The sequence below is a fragment of the Triticum aestivum genome, chromosome 7B (assembly GCF_018294505.1).
Source record: "Triticum aestivum cultivar Chinese Spring chromosome 7B, IWGSC CS RefSeq v2.1, whole genome shotgun sequence".
Taxonomy (NCBI): domain Eukaryota; kingdom Viridiplantae; phylum Streptophyta; class Magnoliopsida; order Poales; family Poaceae; genus Triticum; species Triticum aestivum.
Window position 1 is genome coordinate 368,316,407 of NC_057813.1, and position 18,535 is coordinate 368,334,941.

An 18,535-nucleotide genomic window follows, 5' to 3' on the forward strand; every position below is an offset into this window, starting at 1 on the left:
AGAGCAACGGGAGGTCGGGATGTGGATCTCTCGAAAGAGAAGCTACATGCTCGGTCTGGGCAGAAGCAGAATTGCAGATGTGCTTCTCGGTGGAGACACGAGTGGATAAGCAAGCTCTACAATGGTGGAAGTACACGTGCCTATGGGGAATTATACATGCCGGCCGCTCAGCCCCAGCATTGTTTTGTTTTTAACAGCCGTTTGTACACGGAGTATATGGACGCATAATGAGAACATATAATATACTTTTTGTGCAAAAAAGACATTGAAAATGAAATATAACCATCCAAATCATACAACCTCGATAATAAAAATACGTATCAAAATCATAAGAATTCAAATCTTTTGATAATTTTATAAAATACTTTAAATGAATTATTAAACTCTCGAAGAGTGTGTAAAGGCATCTTCAACGCCGACATTCAAAGCGCCCGCAACCGGCTGGACCGCCGGTCCCGGCATGTTTTGCCATCCAATATGAGCCTGTATCGGTTCGCCACCCGGTCTGAACCTACTTTTTATGAGAAAACGAAAAAAACTCGGCGCAAGGACATTGCGGGCGTCCGAAGCGCTGTCGGGCATGATTATGACTGCCCTGTCCCAACCAAAATCCACTCCCTCATCCGCGTTCCTTCCCGTCTGAAATGTTCAACACCGTCCAGAGCACCGGTGCCGCGTTCATGTTGGCTCAGAGCGACATGAACTCTCGCCGACACTTCTAATTTTTTTTACTCTATTTATGTCCTCGGGAACTCATATTGACAAAACTGAAAAGGAAACAAACACCATACATAGATGGATTGATCACGGTTCATATGTGTGCAAAAAAATCATCGATGCCAAAACACACACATCTACGTGTCATGACAATAGAGTCTTTAGTTGATCTCAATAAAGCTATTGTTATGTGTGAAAAAACTTTATTGTCTGATAGTAGTACAATAGCTAACCTGATCTGCAATGTCGTAACATTTTTCTGCTTCCCAAATTGTATCCATGAAAAACAGGACACTAGCGACACATGAGCCGTCATTAGTTAAATCAGTTATACTTATTTGAAACTATGTATATGTATACCACAATACAAAAATATTATTTAAATAAAAGAATATAGTAAACAAAAATAGCCTACTTTAATGAACTAGCTTGCTTTCTTGAACAAAGGTAATTACAGAAGTTGTTATATCCTACCACCATGATTTAAAGACATTAATAATTCTATGTATGATAGTGTTAACTTTATTTAATGATAATCATCTAAAAGGAGAACAAAGCAAATTGCATCTAATTGTGAACTGAGGCGCAACAGACTAAGCAAAGATGCAATTACAATAAAGAATCATACATATATCGTAATAGAACAGTAAGTTAGAACATCTATACAACAAGGATTTCACGGTCAGCGACAGAAGTATGCATGCATGGACGTCGGACGAAGTATACCATATTTTTATTGTCTGATGTTAGTAACTCAAAATAAAAACTACATGTAGAATAGTTTTGTTATCAATATGTTAGTCTAAAGATAAGGTTGTCCACCCGATTAGTTGATTAGGATTCATGTCACAAGTTTCGAATTAGCGCCCCAAAGAATCCTATTGTTAATTGATCCATCATTTCTGCCATCATCAAACTTATCCTCTACCCGGCCAACCTAATTAATGACAATTGGCATTTGCTTCCCAGCAAAGCACATCATTTTTTTTCTCCCGGTGCAACGCACGGGCATGTTTACTAGTAAAGCAAATAAATTCAAGAAATTATATCTATATGCATATTTGGCTGGTGGAGGCTCTAAGTTTAAATGTTTTGCATAAAGCTAATTTTTCCCTACAACAAAGGAATATATTTAAACCAATAAGGAGGCTGGGCGACCCGCCCACCCGAGGGCTCCTCCGATTTCACTTCGTTTTTACCCTTCGATCGGGCCTGGTCGCGTCAACGCTGATGTTCTGGCCGTTTGATTTTTACAGATCGTTTTGACCCAAGGTTGTTTTGTGGGTGCACGATGACTGGTGGGCTCGTCTAGGCCTTCTATTGGCTGGGTCAAATTCCCTCGCGTGAGCGAGTCCTGCTGCATCACGTGTCGCGTCGCGCGCAGGCTGGGTCTTTGCGTCGCCGGGACGTTGCGGAGGGGTTGGCGGACATGTATGCACCCGGTTTTTTTGCACCCGCATCTGTGCTATACCGATGATCGGTGGGCCAGTGCTTTCCTGGGCCCGCTCGTCGGCTGCGCTGGCTGCCCATATCCCGGTGTGGGTTAGAGTTTCTTCTGGTTAGCCACTTTTGGCGGGTCTTCCCTCGTTCCCCGCACGCGTGAATTGTGGGCAGCGCGTCGTGCGTTGTGGAGGCAGCAACGGAGGGGGTCAGCCAATGCGTGTGCACCCGGTTTCTGCACCTGCCTTTGGCTAGTCGCGATGACGAGTGGGCCGCCGCTACTCCTGGTCCCGCTCGTCGGCTGCAGTGGATGCGCGTCTCGTCGGGGTAGCTGTGTCGTCGGTTTGTTTGGTGCTGGAGAGAGTTGTGGGCCTGACTCGTGCGTCGTGCTCTGCCCGACTCCTGCGCCATGCCGTGTCTCGTCTACGACAGCAGGAGCGTGTGCCCTCTCTCATCCTCGCTCCTCCCTTCCTGGTCAACACAGCCGCCGCGCCACCTCCGTCCTCCGGTCCTCCCTCCCCCCCTGCAGCCCCAGCTCGCGAGGAAGCCGCGGGAGGAGCAGCTCAACCGGGCGTCGCCGGCCGGAGAAGGAGGAGAGGCGCGGATGCCAGCCAGGGAGGCGGATCGGCTCGCCCTCTGCATCCACCTTGCTGCTCATGGCAGCATGTGTGCGGAAGCGGGGACAGGCGACCATGAGCAGATGTCATCGGCGGACGCACGGTGCGCGAAGTCCGGTAAGATGGGCGCGGCCTCCCCGCAGGCATTTCAAGATGGCGTGCCCCACGGCTCGGAACGCGCGTGCCTGGCACATAGGAGGTATGCCTCGGAGCAAGCTGGTGGCAACGTGCACCGCGAGGCCCCGGAGCAGCCCAACCAGTACATAGCCCCTCCGTACTGGAGGAACCCTGCCGCCGACGCAGCCAGCGACGGCGACGCGTATGAGAGCTCGGCCTTGGTGGCCCGCGAGCCGTATGGGAGGATCACGTCCGCGCTCGAGGGCAGCAACAAGTGCGGCACGAGGAGGTGCGCCGGTCTACAATGACGCAAGGTGTACGTGTCCGCATAGCAGCATATGTGCGGCAGCGGGGTCAGGCAACCACAGGCAGATTTTGGGGAGCGGCACAACCATCAAGCAACGGCTGATGCCAAGGTGAGGTTCCCTACTGATTTCTCTCTCTCGCTGCAGATGAAGATACGCTGCCGGACTCCCTCTTTACTTCGGGTTGCATCTTGCCCGTGAGCTTCTTCTGCCAGCTTGGCCCTTTTCTTGCCATGTTTTTGGGTGTTCCTTCCTATAGCCAGCTTGGCCATTTGCTTTGTAAGGAGTAATTCAACTCTGAAAGAACAAATAATTTGAGATTACTTTTGTCTTTCCTACAATCTGTTCAGGTCGATCTTTTTTTCCCCTGCAGTTTTTCCTGTTTTTGACAGTGTATTTGGGTTATTTCTTTCTCTGGAGCTTGGGCATATAGGTTGTCTTGTTGTCTCTTTTTACTAGCAGTCTTTCCTTTTCAGTATACGGGAGAGGTTACTAGCTCACATATATAGTTTAGTTATTAAGTTTCTAAATAAGTTCAGCCTCAGAGCATAGTTTTGTATGCTTCAAAATTGGAGTGTGACTTTTGCTTGCTGATTGATTCAGTTATGGTGTGCTTGCCTACTACTCAAAATGATTTTGTATCATATCATGAATTTCAGGAACCTTATCACAATAGATCATTGGCATTGCAGCTTCAGGGACATGTATGCTTTATATCCCATCACTGAACAAGATTGGATTTTAGTGAATACAAGCCATCCTCCTCGCTGCCCTCCTCAGCTACTCAGGTAGTTCTTCTCATTATCAATGAATAAGTTGGTTACCAAATATGCTTGAAGATTGCAGCACACAGAGATTGCCTGGCAGTCTACAATTATTAGGAGCTTCCAACTGGACCCTTCAAGCAATAGTGTTGTCAATATATTAATTATTAGATTATGTTTCTATAGTACTAGTAAATTTGCACGTGCGTATTATAAAAGTTTTAGAATCTTTTCAAGTAATCAAAGTTTTAGATAGCCGGCTATACCGCCAATATAGCCCCGCTATAGCGGTTTGAGTAGGATGCCATTCATGCACGTATATCCACTAAAGTTATGAAATAGTCAATTATAGCCTTGGTGTTGGTACTTTTAAAGACCATCGCTATTTGGCGTAGCCCGCTATTTAAAACTATAATAATTATGTGAAAAATCATAGGCCACCCTAGAACAAAAACATCAGCAAAATAAACCAAAAAGTAATAAAATACAATGAACATATTTGTTATCACTTTGTATCAATCACGAGTAGACCGACTATGTTTGAGAGATATAAGAAAAAACTATCCTGGTTCTCTTGATCAATGCCTGGCAAAGCTAGGCCATGCAGGCTATGTTAGTCTTTTTTTATCGCTTCGTGAGCTGAGTCGACGGGGAAGCGAACAGTTGTTTAGGATGCAAAAGGATTTTGTCTAATCCGAGGTGAAAAACAAAATTTATTGAAAGATGCTCAAAAGCAATTAGATTTAGGCACCGGTTTCCTCCCATATTTTTTAGTGTCGGATTGGAAACTTCGCCATGAGCTTTCAGGACTTACTTTTTTTCGGAAGAGAAAAAAGGAAAACTATGGAATGGAGGAAGTACAAATGAACAATAGTTAATATAAGTATTTGGTGCAAAATGTTATATCTCAGAATACAGAAACTTCAGGTGTCTACAAATTAATGTGTTTTTTTAAACAAAACATAACATTAGCTATTGATCATAATTTGATAGGAAGCCAACAACCTGCTTTCTTCACAATCTTCCAAAGAATGGCATCTTTTTCCTCAGAAAAAGGAAGGAAAGACTGGACTTGTAATTTTCCCTGCTCTAAAATAACTGATAGTAATATTCGACGATAGAGATGAGCTCGAGTGACCAAGATCACACATTTTGACATAAATGATAGTATCTACACCAGAATTTTAACAAAACAGCAGGTAGCAACTCAAAAAGATTGGGATGTTTTTTCATGCACTTTCTCTTGAACTCACACATGTCTTCTCTTTTTTATACCATCAATGCTCCGAGGAACTTAAGCCTTCAGATTGAGCCCTCGGTCAGACGTATGTGCACGACCTAAATGAGAGAACAACAGGCCTGGAGAAGCATGAGGAGCCAATGCACCACCTAGATCGATGGTGCCAAAGTGTTTGAGAAGCCTCGTGATCAGCACACCGGCAACGTACGATATTCCGGACAAGCTCACGGCAATGGTCAGGTAGTAAATTAGAGTCTTGAAGTATGTCATGGCTCTTTTGTGGACATGCACGTCCCGAGCGCAAGCAGCGCGATGCACGCGAGCGAAGCACCGGTGACGTTCATCATCTTGTTCTCCCAGTCATTGCTCTCGCGGAACGACAACCCGCGGAGCACCGTTGGAAGTGGCCCAAACACCATGTGTGACAATAGTGCTAGGACCATGTGGAGCTGGGCTTTCGACCACCTCCTGAGCTTGAGCCAATAGTGGCCGACCTTCTCATTTTTTTCCTTGTTCATGTCTTCTATGTCTCTCAGATCAGCAATCTGGTATCCACAAGAAAATGATATGTTAGTTTTTAGAGTTTAGGGTTTAGGGTTTTTTGTAATGTTCAGCAAAATATTTTGAAAATTCAGACAGGAGAAAAGTTCGTTACGTTGTGAAAAATGAGGGTCAGTCCACCAATAAGGTTGGCTATGCCCAAGATGAAAGTAACTGACATGTTTTAGCGCCGCTTGATGCTGTTGTTGAAACAACGGAGAGGCTGGTGACTGACTCCACTAACCCTCAGTATATCCCAATCACCCCTCTATTGTTGCCTAGGAGCAGACAGATTCACATCCACAGAGACTGACAACACTACATCTGTTGCTTGAGGGATCTGAGAATTGGGTATGTCGCCCCTTCGAATGATACTTGGTATAGGAAAAAAAACACTCGGTGATCAGATATACAAGATAGATTTAGACGACACGGAAAAGACTTTGGCCTGGTATGATATGTGTCACAATTGGGCATTAAAAATGAGCCGTTCTCCGCAATTCCGTGAGCATCTGAGCAAATGAAGTTTGTACTGTCAGACTGCATCTCTGAATAACAGTAAGTAGTTCATGCATGCATGCTGATCACTTAATCAGACCTACATTTGTTTGCCTACTTTGACAGTTATGTACAGCTAAATGCCTAAAGCTACAACGACACAGTCAACTAACAGAACTCGCAAGTGTTTTTCTACACTTAATAAGCATATGGTTCTGAATACAAAATGCAGGTAACGGTGGAAATAGGATCTAAAATTCAGGAAAGTAGTCAAAAGATTTATGTAGCAAATTGTACAAGTAGCAGGAGGAAACAAATTAAATGTAAATAAAGAATAGCTTACCTTCAGTACAGGATTTTTCCTAAGAAGGCAGGCGATATGAACACAGTATGTATACTCGGTAGCCGCCTTTGATGAATTAACAACCTAACAACAACAGCAAAAGAACACATTGGATTCACAAATCATCTATTCTAGCAAGCCATGAATCCAACATTTGAATGATCTATTGAGGACAATGACAACAACAACAAAAGCACACATTAGAACGCACACCACAAACTGATACATAGGGCTAATTAGTTTACCCAATCCAATACACTTAAGTAAGTGTCAAAAAATATACTTCTCAGATAGTAGTGTCATACAACAAACTTCAGAATTTAGTACATCTCTGGAATCGGGACAAAGTCTCATTACCTCAAATGGGCTTCAGTCTCATTATTCATGGATGAATACTTCTATAGCATTGACGATTAGTATAATATTGAGTACCTGTCAGATAGTAGTGTCGCAGAACAAATGGTTGTTGTCTCTTTCCAATCAAACGTATGAGTAAATTGCTTGAGAGATACAGTTAGTTGCTTGCTCAACAACAAAAGGGAAACCATATGGCATAGAGTCCGTTGCTTTCTCTGAAACAAAAGGAAACCAAAAAGAAATTCATCTCACAGCTTACTGCTTGAATAATCTTGAGAACATGAGGAGCCTTTAGTGTGAAGATCCTTCACAAGGGCCTACCGAAACATACAAAGATCATCAGCTCCATCTACTGGAGAAAAGGTTCGATGCAAAGGTCATATTAGTTCATGGAGTAACAACAACAATAAAGTTATACAGTCCACTCGATCGAGTAACCACAATAATAACATCCACTGGAGAGGGGCTGCGTAGGGAGTGAGAGGCAAGCCTGAAAGTGTGTTGCCGAGCCACCGTGGTGTCCTTGCAAGGGTGTGGCTAGCATCCGTCTATTCAGACACTGCTTATTAATTGATGTACATATAATTAGATTTAGAATACTGCTTAGGAACTATATTTTATCTATGAATGGCAGTGTGAATCTCTGTCATTTAAAAGGAGCAGCCTAAGATATTATTTGTGGGCATAAAGCTCTGTTGCCCATGCATACCTGTAGATGTGGACAATATGCACATTTCTTTTGTTGTATTGTCCAGTACCAATTGAGCAGTCCCTAAAGCTGGAAGAATTATAGATGAAAAATACCCTGGAGGTAACAACCTTTGTTGTGAAAGTATTTGCTTTATTCACAGTGAAGTGCTAAAAGTATGGAAAAAATTCCCAGTGTACCATGAATTGTTGGTTACTTATCAGACCGAAGAAAGCATTCACACATCCAAGATGTCGGTTAGACTGTTAACATATCATGAATTCAGTTCAGATTACTCCTTTTTGTACATATAATTAGATAAAAGAGAATACTGGTTATGAACAATATCCGTAATATGAATGATAGTGTGAATCTCTCCGGCAGAATTATGAAGCGAATATTGGTTAGGAACCAAGGTTAAAAACGAACCCCGCGAATGATAATATTGCTATTCGTCTTTTCTTCTTCTTCATTTCCATTTTTTCATCAGTCCGTAAGTGCATGAACTGAACAACCAAATCAGATTTATAAGCAGAAATAGAACAATAGAGGGGTTGGGTGCAGATCATCCAGTTTTAAACATCAAGAACTGGAATTTGCAAAAACTGGAATTTACCTAGCGATGTTGGATGTCGTCCAGCGGTGGAGATGGAGGAGCATGTCCTGATGTCCCAATGGAAACTCCTTGACCTCTCATGTCCTTGTACCAAACACGTAAAAATTCCTCAACTCATCTCCAATTGGCATGTCAATCGGCATAATCTTAGCTTTGCAGGTCCTGACCGTCACAAAAGAAAATTCAAAGAGAAAATAGAGGGGAACATGAGTTGTAACCATTGACAGAAGACAGAAGACGCTTGGGAGGGCCAGTGCGGCGGCAGCGAGCCGGCGTCGCTCGTCGGCAACAGCAAGGGCGCGTCCACCAGCCGCGAGAGCCGAACTGGTCGGGCGCCGGCGGGCAGCTCGTCGCTGGGCGGTCGAGCCGTTTCGGAGAGTGGCGGGGGCTCATACGTGGGGACGGGGATTTCCTGCTCCCCCGATTAGCTCCCATCCGTGGAGCGGCAGACGAGGTGGAGGCTGCGGGAGGACCGGGGGGCGGCGGGCGGCGAACCGCGCGGGAGGATCGGCGGCGGAGGCTGCGGGAGGACCGGGGCAGCGGGGCATTGAACCGCACGGGAGGATCGGCAGCGTGGTGCGGCGGAGGCGGGGCGGTTGGGGAGGCGCGGGGGCGAGGCGCTGCGGGAGCGGCGTGGCGAGGGTCGTGGCGTGCGTTGTGTTTAGGTTTTTTTTAGGGAGTGTTTAGCGGTAAGACGTGGTTAGTGGCTTGGTGTTAAACATGGAATGAATCTGGTACGCTAAATCTGAGAACTGTACGGTGCAGATTATTTGGATCTGCCTCTCTCTTCCTTTTATAGGGGTAGTAGATTAGAAGAACTTGCTTTATAGGATTCTCTAATATTTGATGCAAAATATTATTGATGGCCAGGTGAATGCAGTGGACTATTCAAGATCGAGGGCACCAACGGCATATGCTGAGGGCGTCCATCAACAACCTGCCCAATGTCCGGATTCACCGAGGAGTACAACCAGAGACACTGTCGGCTGCCTGCAGGTCTAGAAACCAGACAACATCTCTAAAACCAACCACCCCCTAATGCATGAATCACTTTGCTTAGTTTGGCTACAGCTAATTGGCAATCGTTTCATCCTATTCCATAATGCAAACATCCTGTTTTTCTCATCGAGAGAAAGAACATTAAGAATTTTTGCACATTCTGTTGTAGCAATAGTATGAATAGCATGAGTGTATTTGGTCATATGTTCTTGTGGCTTCCAAAAAAACTGTAATCTTTGTTCTGCTGGTACAACTCTCTTTGGCTAGGACATTTTGGCTTCAAATAACATAAATGAACCTAAAATTTATTAATATTTTATATCACTTTTTGTATTGATGTTCTTCGTGCATGCTCATCTGCCAAGAGGTCAATCCAATAATGTCATGCGTTCCTCAGCAGGCGCCAAGCCCCCCGACACCGAGCCGTCTGTTCTTCTCTTTGCCCGAAGAAGGATTATGGTTCTCCACCTCTCTGCTACTCATATTAAAATTCCCGTATGTTCTTTCTTTCTTTATTTTCTGTCAACAAAAAGGTGAAACATGTTCTTAATTTTCCATAATGATTTTGATGGCAATTTGTCAGTGTATTTCTAGCTGGAATTGCATGTATATCTTACAAATTTACATTGCAACAAATTAAGAAGGAGAATAGAAGCATTTGCAGCCATCTAACATATGGTATTTTTCAAAAAGCTCAAGGTTAGAGATGTGGCGCTGTATGAGGCTATCATTACGATGGAAGATAAATTATTGTTAAAATATTGTTTGAATTTCCTTCGTTCTGTAAACGGCAATACAAGCTATGTTTGCACCATGATTCTATTCCAATTTCTTTTAACAACTAGCAATTAACGACACATCAAATGTCCTGTATTCAAATGGATCATTTTGTCTGGTTGGGTTTAGTAGGTCATAATGGTTTTATTGTACAGCAGGATTAATTTTGTTTATACTGTAACCAGTTCAAGGATTGATAAGTTTTCGCCCTATGATCTTTGCACACAAAGGTTCGGCTGTGTTCTTTTGGAAATATACATCCGCCAAGTCTCATGTGTCTTGCATTGTTTTCGCTTTCCAAGCTACAGGTTTGGATATACTTCGAACAAGATTCTTTATATGTTGTTCGATTCCTCTTGACCACAAGGGGAATGCTTACTGTGGCAATACGCACTTCTATGCTTACTGATTGGCACTCTTTATTAGCATGGAGAATAACTTTTAGTTCACTAAGATTAGTTTCTGTTCACATTGCTCTGTATATAAAAAAAGGATTGTTGTGCTGAAAAGGTATATGACATTCTGGCAAAACGTTGTTTAGTAAAAAGGTATGTAGAGGTGAACTTTAGAAGTGAAATGGTGTGGATGTTCTGACATGGAGATGCTTGGACTAACTTTAGCGTCACACATGATTTTTTGTTTTCCTCCGAATGTATGTCCTACTAATTGTCAGCGCCTGATTTTTTGTTTTCCTCCCAATGTCATGTGATAATTACTGCACTATAAATCACATGCTTGCAAGTCATTGTTGTGTTGTCTCTCTCTCTAACCGCCCCCTCCCCCTTCCCATCATCTTGGCTTGCAGGTTGCCGGCGTGTCTCCCACGAGTCTGCGACATAACGTGCAATCTAGGTTGTTGGCAAGTTAACTTAGGATTGGCAACCTATAGTGTATTAGTGTGGCAAGCACATGGGAAGGTGGGATTACATTCTATACTCTTGAAACTATGTAGACTTTTGCATATACATTGTTCACTTCAGCAAAATAGAGATCCCCTAACTAGCAGATCAATGTTGGTTGTGATCAAACTTTTTTACATTGTCATATTTGTATATATAGTGTGTGATGGAGTATCAACTAGCTGCCTTTGGTCGCACTTAGTATAAAAGTCTCATATATTGCTAGCTCCTTGTATATCTAATTGGATTGTTTGCTGAGCAATTTCTCTAATGTACATCTCTAAAATTACTAATATATGGATTTTCTAAACATGATGGTGCATATCCGAGAAAGAAGAAATAGGACCAAGGAAATTAGGTGCTTCTCTACCTCTCTATCATTCACATTTTATTGTATTTTCTAAAGATGTGTGCCGCTCCCTCGCCTAGTGTTAGTTTCTGCATGCTTCTCTCCATGGTCCTCTTTATTTAGTATGTAGAGTTCAACTAAACCATAACGAATGTGGAGGTTTATTTTATTTGTGTTTGTTTATTTTGATGGTTTATTGACTGTTAGAATATAGTATGGTGTGTTCAACATGCTCACAAAATTGAATAGAAGCCCTTCTGATGTCGAAATCAGATTAAATTTATGGACTAGCTCATTTAGATATTACAGGGGAGAACAACATTTGTTTTCTGGATTCAGTTTTGGTTCTTTCTATAAAAATAGTCGGATAGTGGTCTTAATGAAACATTGCATTTATTTCATACAAGTCGCTGATATAATTTGCATCTAGCAAATAAATTTGTATCACTATCTATTTTATCAGGTAAAACACCAGCATGTTGTTTGAGGTGCATGCATCGGTTGTAGCGAAAATGTGCGTATGACGATGTATTGCTGACCATGGAGCACTGCAAGGCTTCAAGATATCTACCGCAACTTAGAGGCTTGACACATTGCCACTTGCTCCTACCACCATGCAAATGGTCGATGCTTTAGTGTTGAACTATTGACTAATCTTTTTTTTCTTTAATCTATGTGATGGTGCCCCTTACCATTAGTACTTGTCATGTGGATTTCAATAGAAATGATGTTTTAGGCATGTTTGATGGTTATAAAACAAATGCCATAGATGATAGCTATTGCTATTATGGAGTTTGGAACTATTGTTCAACTGATATTCAATGTTTGATGCTCCTTCATTATTTTTATTATACAAGAGGGTGAAAGCTCCTATCATACATGTTTGCTCAAAACCTAATGCTCTCAACTAATGAGAATATTTTAAAAGCACTCATGATTTTAATGGCACATATATTAAAAAAAAAGGCTATGCATTTTTTGCTTAAACACAAAGTCTAAGAATACAAATGTTTCAATGTGAACATGATTTCAATTGGGCCTCTGCGAACATAGTAGCATGTATTTTGTGCTATCAAATTAAAATGTGTATATACATCTCATTGTAGACAACAATCCATCATGTTTCTTATTAAAGGGGATTAAATCATGGATGTTTTTTTTCATCGCGTGGATGGATTTAGCGCGCCTCTGCGCCATTTGGCGAAACGGGGTCCATGATAACCATATTTTCGACTAAAACAATGCTTCCTTAGCTCGTCTGTACATGTTACACAAATATAAGTTTTTTTCAAACTCGGATTTCACAGCGTGATAACCATATTTTCATGGTTTAAAAAATGAACTTTCTACTACTAATATCGAATATGTCATTGCAAAATGAAACTATTTTCATCGGCAACATTGGTTTAGTGGGTCTCTGCGCCATTTGGCGCAACGGGTCAACTAGTTTTATTTACTACAAAGTTAAACCAATATTTGAGAATGTTCCTCCAACTGAAATCCCAACATTAATCAAGTATCATCATTAAACCCAATTCATTTATTAAAAAGTGATGAGATCAACAATAATATCCACTTCTAGATACTCAAGATGTCCATAACCGGGGACACGGCTAACCATGGTTAGTTTATACACTCTGCAGAGGTTGCACACTTCTCCCCACAAGACTCGACCGCATCCATGATCGGAAAATCGAGACATAGTATTTCTGAAGAATTAACTCTCTACTCTGGGTAGACCGGTACACCTACTTTCCCCTACATCTGCTAGTCCACCTCTTCAAGAGCTCATACAACTTACTCAACTATGCCAGAGCACATAATGGCTCGTGGCTGCACGCGGAAGTTTCTAGGCATGAAATATCATCTAATCCCTTTGATCCTAGGTGGCGAGCTGATGAAAAATCACAGGGGTACTCCGGGATTTCCCAAATGGGCAAGCACTGGTTTCTCCAGGTGCCCCAACCAATCCACCCAGATGTGTATTAAAGTTGTCACCTTAATGTTATCCAAAAATTATTATCTCTCACAACTTCCATGTGTATCACAATCCGATCCCCGTCTACGAGCATGGCCAAGTGATAAATGAGCATAATGTATATTCCTGGGGTGATCAAAGGTAATAGGTTCCTACCTCAAGTACCACAACCAAACCACATGTTCCGAGACCTACTCATGCAAATATTTGAGGGGCCAAAACTAATGCATAGTAAAAACTGGGTATAGAAAAGTATGATCAAAGTGTAACTTGCCTTACTGACGATCGGAAATATCTAGAGATTCGTAGTAACAAGCTTCGCACTCCGGAAAATCTAGCGTAGACAAACAATAGCATACATAAGCAATCAAGCAAACGATGCAAAGAGAAAACGAGAAAAGATCCAAATAAAACTTAAATCAAGCAAATAACTAAGCTAAACAGAAAGAAAATTCTAACAACATTATTTTTATGTGGATTAGATCTTAACAGTAGTTACAAGTGATTAGCTACGATTTGCAAAAAGAATCAACTCAAACGGAGCTATGAAACTCAAGATACAGACTAAACAAGATCAAATACTAATCTGAACTAAACTCAAATTTTAATTTGTCAAAATCATGTTCAAGTTGGTTAACTCGATAAAGGGGATCGTTACAAAGATTTAGGCACTGGTTTCATCTAATCTGGGCAAACGAGCTAACAGTTACGCTAGTTTGAAGATCAGGGGCTAATCTGCGATAAAACTATTCACGGATAGGTCACTGGCCGAAAATAATAGAAAAATAAAAATCTATTGGACGAACGTCCGCTAACAGAAACTAACGAACGAATTCATTCGTTAACAGATCTAAAGGTGTGAACGTTCACTAATTAATGAACTAAAATAAAAAACAGATCTAATCTAAAACCGAAAATAAACCGAGAAAAAAACCGATCGGTTTTTATCGGTTTTGACGGCGGCGGCTCGGGTCAACGGAGGTGGGGTTCGACAGGGAGGCGAGGCGGTGGCAGCAGCGGTGGTGGCATGCAGCAGCAGGCGGCGGCAGCGGCTTGCACAGGTGGCGGCGACAGCGCGAGTGGGCGGCGGCGCGGTGGTGGCAGCGGTGGTGGCGCGAGCGGGACGGGGTGGAGAGGGGGGGCGGGGTCGGCTTATAAGAGGCCGAGGGGGGGGGGGCTCGACTTGCGGCAGGGGGCGGCGGTGGTGGCTCCGACCTGGACTCCTACCGGAGTCCGGCGTGGACACGGGCGGCGGTGGCGGTGGCGATTGCGCAAGCTGGGCCGAGGCCTGGCTTCGGCTGGGCCGACCCAGTTGGAGTTTTTTTAAACAATTTTTCGGGAGACTAAAACACTTAAAATAAATATAAATATAAGCCTAAAAATTCCAAAAAAAATCATGTAGCTAAATGGCCTTATATATATGACCTCGTGAACATATTTTCTGGACTTATATGCCTAACTAAAATATAAACATTACAGTTCTAATTACTCAGCTAATAAATAAATTAACTAGCAAATAAAATCAAATAAACTCTCAAAAATTTAAAATTCAATTTCCAATATTTTTCTACTGATTTGAAGAAGTCATTTATCTTCTCTCATTATTTTTAAATTATTTGGAAAAGGTATTTTGAAAAACAATTTGATCCAATTACCATATTTCGATAAATCAAAACTAGATTTTTGTGAAACCTACAACTCTCTCAAATTGGTCCTTGAGTTGCTTAAGGCCTCTTGGATCAAAATGCAACCACAACTAAGCTACAAAATGGTCTAAGTATAACATCCAAATTGAAAATTGGGATGTTACAAACCTACCCCTCTTAAGATGAATCTCACCCTCGAGATTCGGGTTGGTTAGCAAAAAAGGTGTGGGTGGTCCTTGCGGAGGTCTTCTTCTCGCTCCTAGGTGGCTTCCTCCTTGGTATGGTGGCTCCACTGAACTTTACAGAACTTGGTGACTTTGCTGCAAGTAACTTGGCTGGAAAACTCGAGGATCTTAACTGGCTTCTCTTCATAGGTCAGATCACTATCCAGCTGAATCGCTTCCAGTGGCACTATATCTCTCAGAGGAATGTCAGCCAACTCTATGTGGCACTTCTTCAACTGGGAAACGTGAAACACATCATGAACTCCTGACAATCCTTCGGTTAATTCCAACTTGTAGGCAACTTCTCCCATACGTTCCAACACTCTGTATGGTCCCACAAATCATGGTGCTTGCTTTCCCTTGAATCCAAAATGCTTAACTCCTCGATGTGGGGACACACGAAGATATGTTCTGTCTCCGACTTCATAGGCTACCTCCTTGCGTTTGGTATCTGCATAACTCTTCTGCCTGGACTGGGATATCTAGAGTCTGTCTCGAATCAACTTAACCTTCTCCTCAGAATATCTGATTAAGTCTGGTCCGAACAACTGTCTATCCCCAACTTCATCCCATGATAATGGTGTCCTGCACCTCCTTCCGTAAAATGCTTCGAAAGGGGCCATCTTCAAACTGGCTTGATAACTGTTCTTATAGGAGAACTCTGCATAGGGCAAATTATCATCCCAACTAGATCCATAATCTAGAGCACAAGCTCTCAACATGTCCTCCAGAATCTGATTGACTCTCTCGGTTTGTCCATCTGTCTGTGGATGAAAGGTTGTACTGAACTCTAGCCTGGTACCCAAAGTTTCATGCAACTAATTCCAAATCTTTGAAGTAAACTATGTTCCTCTATCTGATACGATGGTCCTCGGAACTCCATGCAGATATATGATCCTGGTCAAGTATATCTTTGCCAACTTAGCACTCGTATAAGTTGTTTTCATAGGGATGAATTGGGCTACCTTCGGCAAGCGATCGACTACAACCCAGATAGAGTTATAGCCTGAATGAGTCATGGGTAATCCAGTGATAAAATCCATGCCAAGTTTATCCCACTTCCATTTGGGTATCAGCAAAGGCTGAAGTAACCCTGCTAGTTTCTTATGCTCTGCCTTAACTCTCTGACATACATTGCATACTGCTACATATTCTGCAATATCCTTCTTCATTCCTGTCCACCAAAAACTCTCCTTCAAATCCAGATACATCTTGGTGTTGCCTGGGTGAATCGAATAAGGCGAATCGTGAGCCTCTTCAAGAATTAACTTCTTGATCTCAGGGTCATTAGGCACATAGATACGATCCTCAAACCATAAAGTGTCGTGCTCATCCTCACAAAAACATTTAGCTTTTCCTTTACTCATCCTTTTCTTTATCTCTGCAATCTCCTTGTCCGTCTTCTGGGCTTCTCGGATCTTTCCCAGCAAAGTGGACTGAATTTCCAATGCTGGAACATAACCTCTCGGAACTATCTCCAAGTGTAGCTCTCGGAGATCATCGGCTAACTCCTGAGGTAATCCTCCGGTTATCAGTGTGTTAACATAACTCTTGCGGCTCAACGCATCTGCTACGACATTGGCCTTTCCTGGATGATAATGCAACCTCATTTCATAATCCTTTATGAGGTCCAACCATCTCCTTTGCCTGAGGTTCAGCTCCTTCTGCATGAAGTTGTACTTCAAACTCTTATGATCCGGGTGAACATCACAACGGTTTCCGATGAGAAAGTGTCTCCATGTCTTGAGTGCATGCACTACGGCTGCTAATTCCAAATCATGTGTAGCATAGTTCAACTCATGAGGTCAAAGTTGTCGTGAGGCATATGGAACAACTCTTCCGTCCTGCATAAGCACACCTCCAAGTCCTCGACGTGAAGCGTCGCAATAAACTTGGAAATCCTTGCGTATGTGTGGGAGCATCGGCACTGGGGCTGTAACCAAACATTTCTTCAACTCCTAAAAACTGGCCTCACAATCCTCAGTCCATTTAAACTTGGTGTCCTTCTTCAATAACTCTGTCATAGGCTTCGCAATCTTGGAAAAATTCTCAATAAATCTCCGGTAATAACCTGCGAGTCCAAGAAAACTTCTGATCTCACCAACTATGGTGGGTGCCAACCACTTAGTGACATATGCAACCTTGCTAGGGTCAACTTCTATTCCTTCTCCTGATATAACATGTCCGAGAAATCCAACTTCCTTCAACCAAAACTCACATTTGCTGAACTTGGCATACAACTGATGTTCCCTGAGCTTCTCGAGAACCAAGCGCAAATGTTCCTTATGCTCTTCTTCATTCTTCGAGTAGACCAATATATCATCAATGAACACCACAACAAACTTGTCCAAAATCTCCATGAACACCTTGTTCATCATACTCATGAAATTGGCAGGGGCATTAGTCAAACCAAATGACATAACTGTATACTCATATAGCACATACCTCATGGTAAAAGCTGTCTTAGGCATATCCTGCTCTCGGATCTTCAGCTGGTGATAACCTGATCAAAGATCGATCTTGGAGAAAATCTTAGCTCCCGGCAGCTGGTCAAACAAATCATTGATCATCGGCAAAGAATATTTGTTCTCGATCGTCACCTCATTCAATGCACGATAATCAACAACCATCCTTAAATATCCATCCTTCTTCTCAACTAGAAGCACTGTGGCTCCCCAAGGTGATGAGCTTGGTCGAATATAACCTTTCTCCAGTAAATCCTTAATCTGCTTCTTAATTTCCTCTAGATCATTTGCGGGCATCCGACACGGTGTCTTCGATATTGGTCCAGTGCCTGGCAGTAACTCGATCAAAAACTCAATGTCTCGGTCTCGTGGCATGCTTGGTAAGTCCTCCAAAAATACATCAGGAAAATCCTTCACCACTGGTACTTCCTCCTGAACAACCCCCGATAGGGAATTCACTTGAGTCCTCCTCGATGCATGCCTAGACACATACTTGATCCTCTTTCCTTCTGGGGTGGTGAGAAGAATTTAATTACTGGCGCAATCGATGTTTCCTTCAAACTTGGATAGCCAATCCATGCCTAGTATCATGCCCAATCCTTGTGACTCCAAGACAATAAGGTCGGTGGGTAAAACATGCGTACCTATGGTTATTGACAACTGATAACATCCCCGACTAGCCATATACTCTGCTCCTTGGGAACTCACTAATATAGGTGACTTAAGGGCTATTATTGGCAACTTAAACTTGTCCACAAATCCCCTTGATATGAATGAATGAGATGCACCAGTATCGAAATAACAAGTGTTGTAAATGCATTAATCAAAAACTTACTGACAACTGCGTCGGGCTGCTCCTCAATCTCCTCCACACTGACGTGGTTCACCTGACCTCTAGTGAAGGGGTTGGGCTTCTTTCCAGAACTTCCATTGCCATTTCCATTCTTTGCTTCAGA

General features: G+C 42.6%; 2 long non-coding RNA genes across 13 annotated transcripts; one reads left to right on the plus strand and one right to left on the minus strand.

Annotated features, from left to right (window-relative positions):
- The first annotated feature begins 1,017 nt into the window (after window positions 1–1,017).
- LOC123162204 (uncharacterized) lies at window positions 1,018–12,108 on the plus strand. 6 transcript variants are annotated; one of them, XR_006481096.1, is made up of 6 exons: window positions 1,031–3,307; window positions 3,856–3,984; window positions 9,113–9,238; window positions 9,642–9,736; window positions 10,824–10,935; window positions 11,730–12,108. It is a non-coding gene; the product is annotated as an uncharacterized lncRNA (long non-coding RNA). The 6 variants fall into 6 exon arrangements; XR_006481094.1 differs by having other exon boundaries at window positions 1,018–3,307; window positions 9,642–11,275; XR_006481092.1 differs by having other exon boundaries at window positions 1,024–3,307; window positions 9,642–10,935.
- LOC123162202 (uncharacterized) lies at window positions 4,967–8,914 on the minus strand. 7 transcript variants are annotated; one of them, XR_006481089.1, is made up of 6 exons: window positions 8,461–8,909; window positions 8,243–8,326; window positions 8,056–8,132; window positions 6,582–7,889; window positions 5,856–6,252; window positions 4,967–5,745 (listed from the first exon to the last, which is right to left on the minus strand). It is a non-coding gene; the product is annotated as an uncharacterized lncRNA (long non-coding RNA). The 7 variants fall into 7 exon arrangements; XR_006481090.1 differs by having other exon boundaries at window positions 6,582–7,153; window positions 7,260–8,326; window positions 8,461–8,914; XR_006481087.1 differs by having other exon boundaries at window positions 8,056–8,326; window positions 8,461–8,910.
- Window positions 12,109–18,535: the final 6,427 nt, after the last annotated feature.